The sequence below is a fragment of the Protobothrops mucrosquamatus genome, unplaced genomic scaffold (assembly GCF_001527695.2).
Source record: "Protobothrops mucrosquamatus isolate PMUCROS unplaced genomic scaffold, P.Mucros_1.0 scaffold19, whole genome shotgun sequence".
In the NCBI taxonomy this organism is placed as follows: Eukaryota; Metazoa; Chordata; class Lepidosauria; order Squamata; family Viperidae; genus Protobothrops; species Protobothrops mucrosquamatus.
The window spans coordinates 1,193,671-1,202,989 of record NW_015386404.1 but is presented as its reverse complement, the minus strand read 5'-3'; positions in this window follow the sequence as shown (position 1 = coordinate 1,202,989).

Sequence of the window (9,319 nt, the reverse complement as noted above, 5' to 3'; positions counted from 1 at the left end):
TCCTCCTCCTCCTCCTCCTCCTCCTCCTCCTCCTCCTCCTCCTCCTCCTCCTCCTTCTCTTCCACTCCGCAAATCCCACTCTCTTTAGCACTGATGATCTTATCTAGTTGGGTAATGAAACGTCTACAACAAAACTACCAACCACAAAGAGCACCGCGGACTCCACACCATCTTTAATCTGCAAGCGAGAATCTTATGAAAGCAATTTAGATATTCTTTCTGTCGTGCCCTATGCCATCAGCCTCCGTTGCAGGCTCTCTTTTATTACCAGTGGCCTCCTTGGTCTAGTTAAACGATGGCAGAGACCTCCCAGGGTCTGGTTCTCCCCTCCCCCTTCTCAAATTTGCTGGTTCCTCATCTATTCATGCCGATTAAACCCTTCAGAAGAAGGAATCGGAACGATTAGCCTTCTACACCCACGCACGTTCATGAGAAACAGCATAGTGCTAATTAGGAGGAGGAGGACGCTAGAGCAAATAATACACAAAATGATGCATTGCAGCCTTCTCCAAATCTTATGTTGCTGTTTTTAGGATATTTGGATGCTAGCCCTCATCATAGCCATCATTGGTCCATGTTGGTTATGAATCATCTGAGTCGTATGCAGTCCAATGGAGGTGAAGGACATCACTTTGGTCTAAGACAGGGGTGGGGAACCTTGGTTCTTTTATGACTTGTGGACTTCAACTCCCAGAATTCCTGAGCCAGCATGGGGGAACTATGCCCCCCTTGATGACTATTAGACTTCAACTCCCAGAATTCCTGAGCCAGCATGGGGGAATTATGGCTCAGGAATTCTGGGAGTTGAAGTCCACAAGTCATAAAAGAACCAAGGTTCCCCACCCCTGATCTAGGATATGGGAAAAGCTGATCTGGCATTTGGAAAAGAGCAATTCAGGTAGTCCTCAACTTATAACAGTTCACTTACTGACCGTTCAAAGTTACAACGGCACTGAAAAGAGTGTCTTGCGACCACAGTGGATCCCCAAATTTCTGTGGTTAAGTGAGACATTTGTTAAGTGAGTTTTGCCCCGTTTTACGACCTTTCTTGTCACAGCTGTTAAGTGAATCCCTGCAGTTGTTACGTTAAAACCCAGTTGTTAAGTGAATCCGGCTTCCCCATGGACTTTGCTTGTCAGAAGGTTGCAAAAGGGGATCACGTGACCCCGGGGGACGCTGCGACCACCATAAATATGAGCCAGTTGCCAAGTGTTTGAATTTTGATCACATGACCCTGGGGATGCTGCAACGGTCGTAAGTGTGAAAAACGATCATAAGTCACTTATTCAGTGCCGCTGCTACTTTGAACGGTCACTAAATGAACGATTAAAAGTCAAGGACTACCTGTATTATTTTTGACTTACCTTAGAATGACTCAACAAGTCTCAGCGGAGAGTTGGTGTCGCTGCTAGTGGGAAGAATTTCTTTAGCCCAAGAACTAAAGTGGTAAAACAGAAGAGGTAAAATTGTGTCAGACAATGGCCCCATAAGATTTGAAGGCATAAACACAGTGCATTTTCCTATTCGTAAGCAGTTTTCTGAGAAAACAAACTCATAATACCATTACCTGAGGCTAAGGAATTAAACTGAATGGAGATTCCCAGGACAGAGAATGGAAAATAACATTCCACCTGAGACTGAGATACCTGAAGCTACCTTTGGCGGGGAGAATTGGGGGGAGCATAGGATGGCACATGGATGATGTCATTGTTACATAAAGGTAAACTAATTTGGTCTAGTAGTTAAAGGATAAAAACCAGGAGACTGGGAGTTCTAGTCCCGCCTTAGGCATGAAAGAGAGTTGGGTGACTTTGGGCCAATCACCAGGAGACTGGGAGTTCTAGTCCCGCCCTAGGCGTGAAAGAGGGTTGGGTGATTTTTGGCCAATCACCAGGAGACTGGGAGTTCTAGTTCCGCCTTAGACATGAAAGGGGTTGGGTGATTTGGGGCCAATCACTCTCACTCAGCCCAGCCCACCTCACAGGGTTGTCGTTGTGGAGAAAATAGGAAAATGAAGGAGTAATAGGTATGTTCACCGTCTTGATAGTTATTTATAAATGGAATGAAGGTGGATATAAATAAATAAATAAATAAAAGCCGTCACTTCCCAATGGAAGTGGGTAAAGATGCCATTTGTGTGATGTCACGATGGGCTTGTCACTTTAGCATCATCCTAGCTCGCTGCAGATGCTGTTGTCAAACTCTCCCCCATCCGCAATCCTCTGTAAATTTAGATCAGCTAGCACACACCATGTAGAAACACACAACGGAAGGGAGAGTGAGTGAGCTAGTCTATCATTGGTGATATACAACTTGGTGCCATCCGAGGGATTATCAGCAGATAACAGAAGCTGAATGCTGCAAATTCTTGGAAGCGCCCAGATTCTCAGCTGCTTGGTTTGTGTAGCCGAAAAGCCGTTCCCATTTCTATCTGGGCTTCCACCAATTTAAACAATTCTCCACACAACTAAAAATAAAATATTGCGATTGTGTTTCCCTGGGATGCATCCCTGAGTTTCTTGTCTGTCTTTCATAGCCTGTCATAGGACTGAAGACAAGGTATGAACGATGGAATCGGCCCAGCAAGATTGATCATTAGGGTTGCAGCTCCCAGGGATTCAGTAATACAGGCGGTCCTCATTTAATGAATCAAGATCAAGTATTAGTGCTGCTTTATAAAACCCTAGTAAGACCACACCTGGAATACTGCAGCCAATTTTGGTCACCATATCACATTAAAGATATTGAGAGTTTGGAAAAAATTCAGAGAAGAGCAATTAAGATGATCAAAGGTCTGGAGACTAAAACATACAAAGAACGGCTGCAGGATTTGGGTCTGGCTAGTCTAGTGAAAAGAAGAAATAGGGGAGACATGATAGCAGTGTTCCAGTATCCAAGGGGCTGCCACAAGGAAGAGGGGGTCACGTTATTCACCAAAGCACCAGAGGGCAGGACAAGAAACAATGTTTGGAAACGGATCAAGGAGAGAAACAACCTGGAATTAAGGAGAAACTTCCCAACAGTGAGAGCAATTAACCAGTGGAACAGCTTGCCACCAGAAATCGTGGGCACTCCATCACTGGAGATTTTTAAGAAGAGGCGCTAGACAGTCACTTGTCTGAGATGGTATAGGTTCTCCTGCTTGAGCAGGAGGCTGGACTAGAAGACCTCCATGGTTCTGTTCTATTCTATTCTATTCTATTCTATTCTATTCTATTCTATTCTTAATTGGAGGACCAGCACCAAATCTATTTCTATTTCTAATGACTATTCCTTCAGTGAGCATTCAAAGTTCGACTCTGCCGAACAAGGAGACTTACGACCAATCTTTGTCATTGTGGTCATCGCTGTGTCATTGTGGTGATAGGCTGGTGATGCGGACACTCATCAGCTGGGTCACAATTACGATATTGCAGTACATCCTATGGTCACATAATCGCCATTTGCAACCTTTCCTGCTGGCTTCCCACAAGCAAAATCAGTGTCAGTATGGTGTCTTTAATGCTAGTGTGGGGTAAATACAGAACTTTGGAAAGTGTAAGGAGAATTTCCAAGCCTTGTTTGCAGTAGAGGTAGTCCTCAATTTATAACAGTTCGTTTGGTGACTGTTTAAAGGTACAAAGGCACTGAAAAAGTTATGACCGTTTTTTCATGCTTAACAACCATTGCAGCATCCCCATGGTCATATGATCAAAATTCGGATGCTTGGCAGCTGACTCATATATATGACGGTTGCAGTGATCACATGACCACTTTTTTGTGGGTTATGTGGTCACCTATTTGTAATCTTCTGACGAGCAAAGTCAGTGGGGAAGCCAAATTCACTTCACATGATCATATTACTAACAACTGCAGTGATCGACTGAACAACTGTCACAAGAAAGGTTATAAAATGGGGCAAAACTCACTTAACAGCTGCCTTACTTAGTGACAGAAATTTGGGACTCGGTTGTAGACTCAGGACTACCTGTACGTTCATTAAAGGCAGAGCCTCCTCAGATGATGTGAAACCTTTTCTTCCAGGTCTTTGACCACTTGGACCAAGTTCTCGTTTCAAGATAAGCTACTCACAGGCCTCCCAGCTATCTCTTGGATATTTATATCTCATTTCCTCTCCATTCTTTTTTCTCGCTTCCTTGCAATCTCTCACAGGAAGGTATTTTTTATTAAAACACATCTGTTAACCTATTAGCGGCTAGACTAGACTAGCAAATCAGATTTACGAACACCAGCTGTCTGTCAGAAGACATTTCACTCTTTCCTCTCACAACACAATGAACAAACTCCACCTCAGTTTCAACTGGGAAACTGTGAGCCGCCTAAACCAAGTCAAATCCAAAAAACAAGATCGAATTCCTGGAAGCTTCTCATTTTAGACCAGTGGTTCTCAACCTATGGGTCGGGACCCCATTTGGGGTCGATCGACCATTTCACAGGGGTCGCCAAGCAAGGCTGTCCACCATTTTTTTTGTCCGCCATTTTTTCCCCCCTTTTCCGGCGGGTACCTTACCTCCCTTGGGCTGGGCCAGCTGGTGGTCGGCCTGCTCCGTCTCTGCTGCTTGCCAGCTACGCCTCAGCTGGTGCAGGGGGCGGAACCACGCAAGCGCCGCGCTCCTGGGCAGGGAAAGTCCTCGACTTACGACTGGTTGGGTAGTCCTCGACTTACGACCGGTTTAGTCCTCGACTTACGGCCGGTTTAGTCCTCGACTTACGACCGGTTGGGGTCACAGCATTAAAAAGGTTGAGAACCACTGTTTTAGACAAATCATTCATCAGTAGACACATAGGGATAAACTGCATTTGCGCAGCATTCAAAAGAGAGAATAATAAAACCTAGGAAGGAAAGAAAAAGAACAGAACACATCCCCTCCAGCTGCCAACATCCAGATAAGCAAGGATTAACACCAGACAAATAGTGAAGCAGAAAACAATAGCCTAATCAAGGACCTACCAAGGAGAGAGCCACACCCCCTCCAAAACTGGCAGGCCAAAGTACTGTACTTAATCAGGGAGCAAACCCAACACCTGCTAGCACTGATGTTTTATGATGATGCGTCATAAAATATCTGCAAGCAACGTCAAGCTCAGAGAACACGAAAAACGTACATTTTTGCAACCTTTTGCAAACTCTAAAGGGCACTTGACATAGCATCATGCCCATATGCTTCCCCCCCCCTCTGTTTCTATTGCAAAATATGAGCTCTGCTGTCAAGCACTGGGGAAATCGGGATTCAGGCAGTTCAAATGAGTATAAAGGTTTATTGCAAGCTTAAGCTCTCTATAAGAATCTGACCAACTGGCAGTCAAGAGAAATGAGCGGGAGATAAGAAAGGCGTTCAAAGTGGGCAGGAGTTAGATCTCCTGCAGCAGAGGTAGGCAACCTTGGCTCTTTTATGACTCGTGGACTTCAACTCCCAGAATTCCTGAGCCAGCATGGCTCAGGAATTCTGGGAGTTGGTCCACGAGTCATAAAAGAGCCAAGGTTGCCTACCTCTGTCCTGCAGGCATGCAGGGACTCATGACTTATGACACCTTTGACCCGTCTCTCCAGCTCAGCCTGGCCATCTATATCTGCTATGGAACCTGATTTCTTCATGCAAGGTCATTGCCTGACCTGCAATCCTTACTTATTTTCCTACCTTTTGAGATCTGTTTGCTCATGCTCTTTCAACGATCTCTGGGCCTAAAGAGTTAAATCTGTTTTAGTACAGATGTGACTCTTCTCTCCATCTCTAACCTTCTCCCTCTCCTTCCTTCGTTTAATGCATTAGCCAGAGTGCTGTGTAGGACGGTGGCTAATAGAAAAATCGTTGGATAGTTCTCTTCTCGCATCCTTGTTTATGCTCTGCAGTGGGAGTGATGTGAATTCATTGATGCTGACCCCACGTTACCTTTCCCGGTTCTTCCTCTCTTCATCCAAATGCCTGCATTTAATGTAGCAGCTTCAGGTGTTGATTAATCAGCCATTCCATAATGTGCAATTTCCAATGCAGACTTGCTAAAGAGACCTTCAAGGTAAACCCAATGATGAACTGCTGTGTGAGGAGGAAACCCTTCAGGCCTCGGCTGCTAAGGGTCCAGGTGTGACGATTTCCTAGGAAACTATTAAATTTAGATGTTTGTCAGCAGACAGCCACAGATTAGCATCCCACTGGATTGACGTTTGCATTGAGAAGGTTCTTCAAAGTCAGGCCAAACTCTTCTCAATAACTGTAGTTTTTCAGAATCAATCCCTAGATATCCCCCCCCCCTTGAATTCACTCCCATGGCATGAAGTAAAGTAACTTGAGCAAGGAGTAAGACCAATTTATGGAGGCAAGAACTCTTAGATATGATCTACCTTCAAAAGCTGCCTCCCTTATGGAGAGTAGTTGCAGGAGACAGGAAAGTCCTGACCTGTGGGCTTCACTACATACAGGAGGTGATGAATGCTCCATCACTGGAGGTTTTCAAGAAGACAGTCAGTCCGAAATAGTATAGAGCAGTGGTGGCAAACCTATGGCACGCGTACCAGAGGCGGCACTCAGAGCACTCTCTGTGGGCACGCATGCCATCACCCCAGCCCCACTTCCCCCTACAGCCCCTTCTTCACCAGCAGCCCCCCTGGAGGAGAGTCACCACTGAGTGCGGTCCCCGCAGAGTAGCGCAGCCAAGGACATGGCAGCCGGGCAGCGTGGACAAGACTACACCCTCGCGCCCCATTGCACACAGATGATGCTGCGGGGCATGGGTGGAGAGTGTGGCTACCACGGCACTGGTGGGCCGCCTGGGCGATCTCCTGCGGTGGGTCGTGGAGGTGGTGCGTCACCTTGCGGGGAAGTGGGGGCGGAGTGGATGGGGCGCGGAGCGGGCAGGGAGGCAGGGGCGGTTTTGGGGCACTCAGTCTCTAAAAGGTTCGCCATCACTGGTATAGAGTCTCCTGCTTGAGCAGAGGGTTGGGCTAGAAGACCTCCAGGGTCCCTTCCAAGCTTTCTGGCTACAATTAAATGAATCACTGCAGTTGTTAAGTTAGTAACACGGTTGTTAAGTGAATCTGGCTTCCCCATTGGCTTCGCTCGTCAGAAGGTTGCAAAAGGTGATCACATGATCCCAGGCGGTGGTGGGATTCAAATATGTGAACAACTGGTTCTCTGTGTGGATGCCGTTTCCAGAAGTCCATTCTAGGCCTGGGCAACACAAAATTAGCTACCGATTCTGCCGAACTGGTGCGAACTGGCTGAATCCCACCACTGATCCCAGGACACTACATCTGTCATAAACTAGGCATTCCGGCTGCCAAGCATCTAAATTTTGATCACATGAAAAATTGTAACTGTGAAAAACGGTCATAAGTCAGTGGTTTGGAGCCTCTTCAAGCCCACTAAAGACCTAAGCCCAGCCCCCCCTTCGAATTATGTGAACTCTTATCTAGCGACAATTTGCCTTGACCATTAGTAAATCAGATTCTTGGGTGTAGGAAGCGTGTAATAAACGGAGGGCTTTGAACTCAACTCCTGTTCCTGGTTATTTGGGCCTGACACTTACAATCCAGATTCAAAGTTCCAATGGTCAGCACCCTCCCACGGTCATGGGCCACACTTCAGGCCTTCAGGAACTGGGCTGCATTCACAGCCATTTGCAGTGTGTCCCATGGTCACGTGATTGTGTTTTATGACAATTTTGCCAAAACCCAGCATTTATTTTCTGTTTACAGTGAAACTGGCCCATAGCAAACCATGGATTTACTGAACAACTGCAGCATTTACTTAATGACTGTGGTGATCCCTTTACAATCGCTGTGTTCACTTAAAACTCGTAAAATTGAGTTGGTCACATGATTCGCCTGTTTTATGACCGTCACAACTTAAAACCATAATGGATATTGTTGCAGGATCCAATCTGGCTCGGCCACCAGAACTAGAAGCTTAGTCTTCTGAACTTCCAGACTCGTGCTGGGCCCATCCTCAGGGAACATCTCCCTTACCAGTCTCCATTACGTCACAACTCAAGGACTGCCTGTATGTGTGTCTCCAGACTTGGTTTCACTTTTGACATGCCGATACTTTGCAACTAATAAACATGTTCTTTGAGAAATTTGCAAGCCTTGGAGTTCTGCTTTATTTGTCTCTGTCTGTCGGAACCACGACATTAAACCAAGTCTGGAGACACACGTAATAATTCCCCAATACAAAGTTAAAAAAATGTCTCCCCGAAAACTATGCAAGGAACTATGTTCCCCAATACATCTTCTTGGCGGGCTTTTTACACAACGCCCAGCCTGCAGTCTCGGGAGCAGCTGATGACCTTGGTTCCCACGGGACAAAAGAGTATTTAGACTAGCGAAGCACCTGGGCAGCCCCCCTCCCTCCGCTCTATGTGGCAACCGAAAATGAGTAGGAAAAATGGCTGCAGCCATGCTCATTTGTAGAGTTGACAACTGGTTAACATTGAAACCAGAAGTTCTGCTGTTTTATGTTGGGATCAGGGTATCCTTTACGCTGGTGGGCTTCTGTAACATCCCAAGGAAAGACCACACGCATCAGCTATGAGGTCTCTGAAGCTTCAAAGAAGGCCAGGATCATTGTGCTCTCCTTTCTATGCTTTGCTATTGGCAGAACTTAAATAGCTCTGATTTTCAGCGTGCCTAATGCAGCTTTCTGGAAAAGGTTGCAAAGACAAGCATTTCAATGAGGCACAGCTGGGTAGCTCGGCATTCAACTCCATCAGTCACTCCCAAGAAGCTGGTTTCCTTCTCCGGCTGCTTAATGAATAGATGTGGGAAGAAGGAAATGGTCTTTCCATGTGATCATGAAATCTCTTGGGTCAAAATTCTCGGGGTCTTTCTGCAGAGTTCCGTTGGGACAGGATGGAGCTCAGAGTTCATTTTGTTGGTCGTTTCTGGTGCGGCCAGTTCTTTTCTTCTATTTGGACTGCAAGTTGACCCCGTGAGGGCAGAAAAAGGCATTTGCTTGCCTGTCCGTTGACAGCTGTTTCAGCTCTTTTCAGCTGTTCCTTTCAAGTGGGCTGTTAAATGCAGCCTCTCCCAAACTTCCTGTCCCTCTGGGGCCTGGTGGCCCATCTGTGGAATTCAGAAGACCATCGGTAGGATACAAGAAGAGCCGTGAGAAGGGATCTAGAAGAGTTTCCTTCCAAAACAAATCAATAGAGGAGAATATTTGTAGCTTAGGGTTGAAATGAAGGGTCCTCTCTGAGCTTGGCTCTTTTCTTGCAGACATTTTATTACCCAAACTAAGTAACATCATCAGTGCTGATGATGTTACCTAATTTGGGTAATGCAACGTCTGCAACAAAACAACCAAATTCGGAGAGCACCAAGACC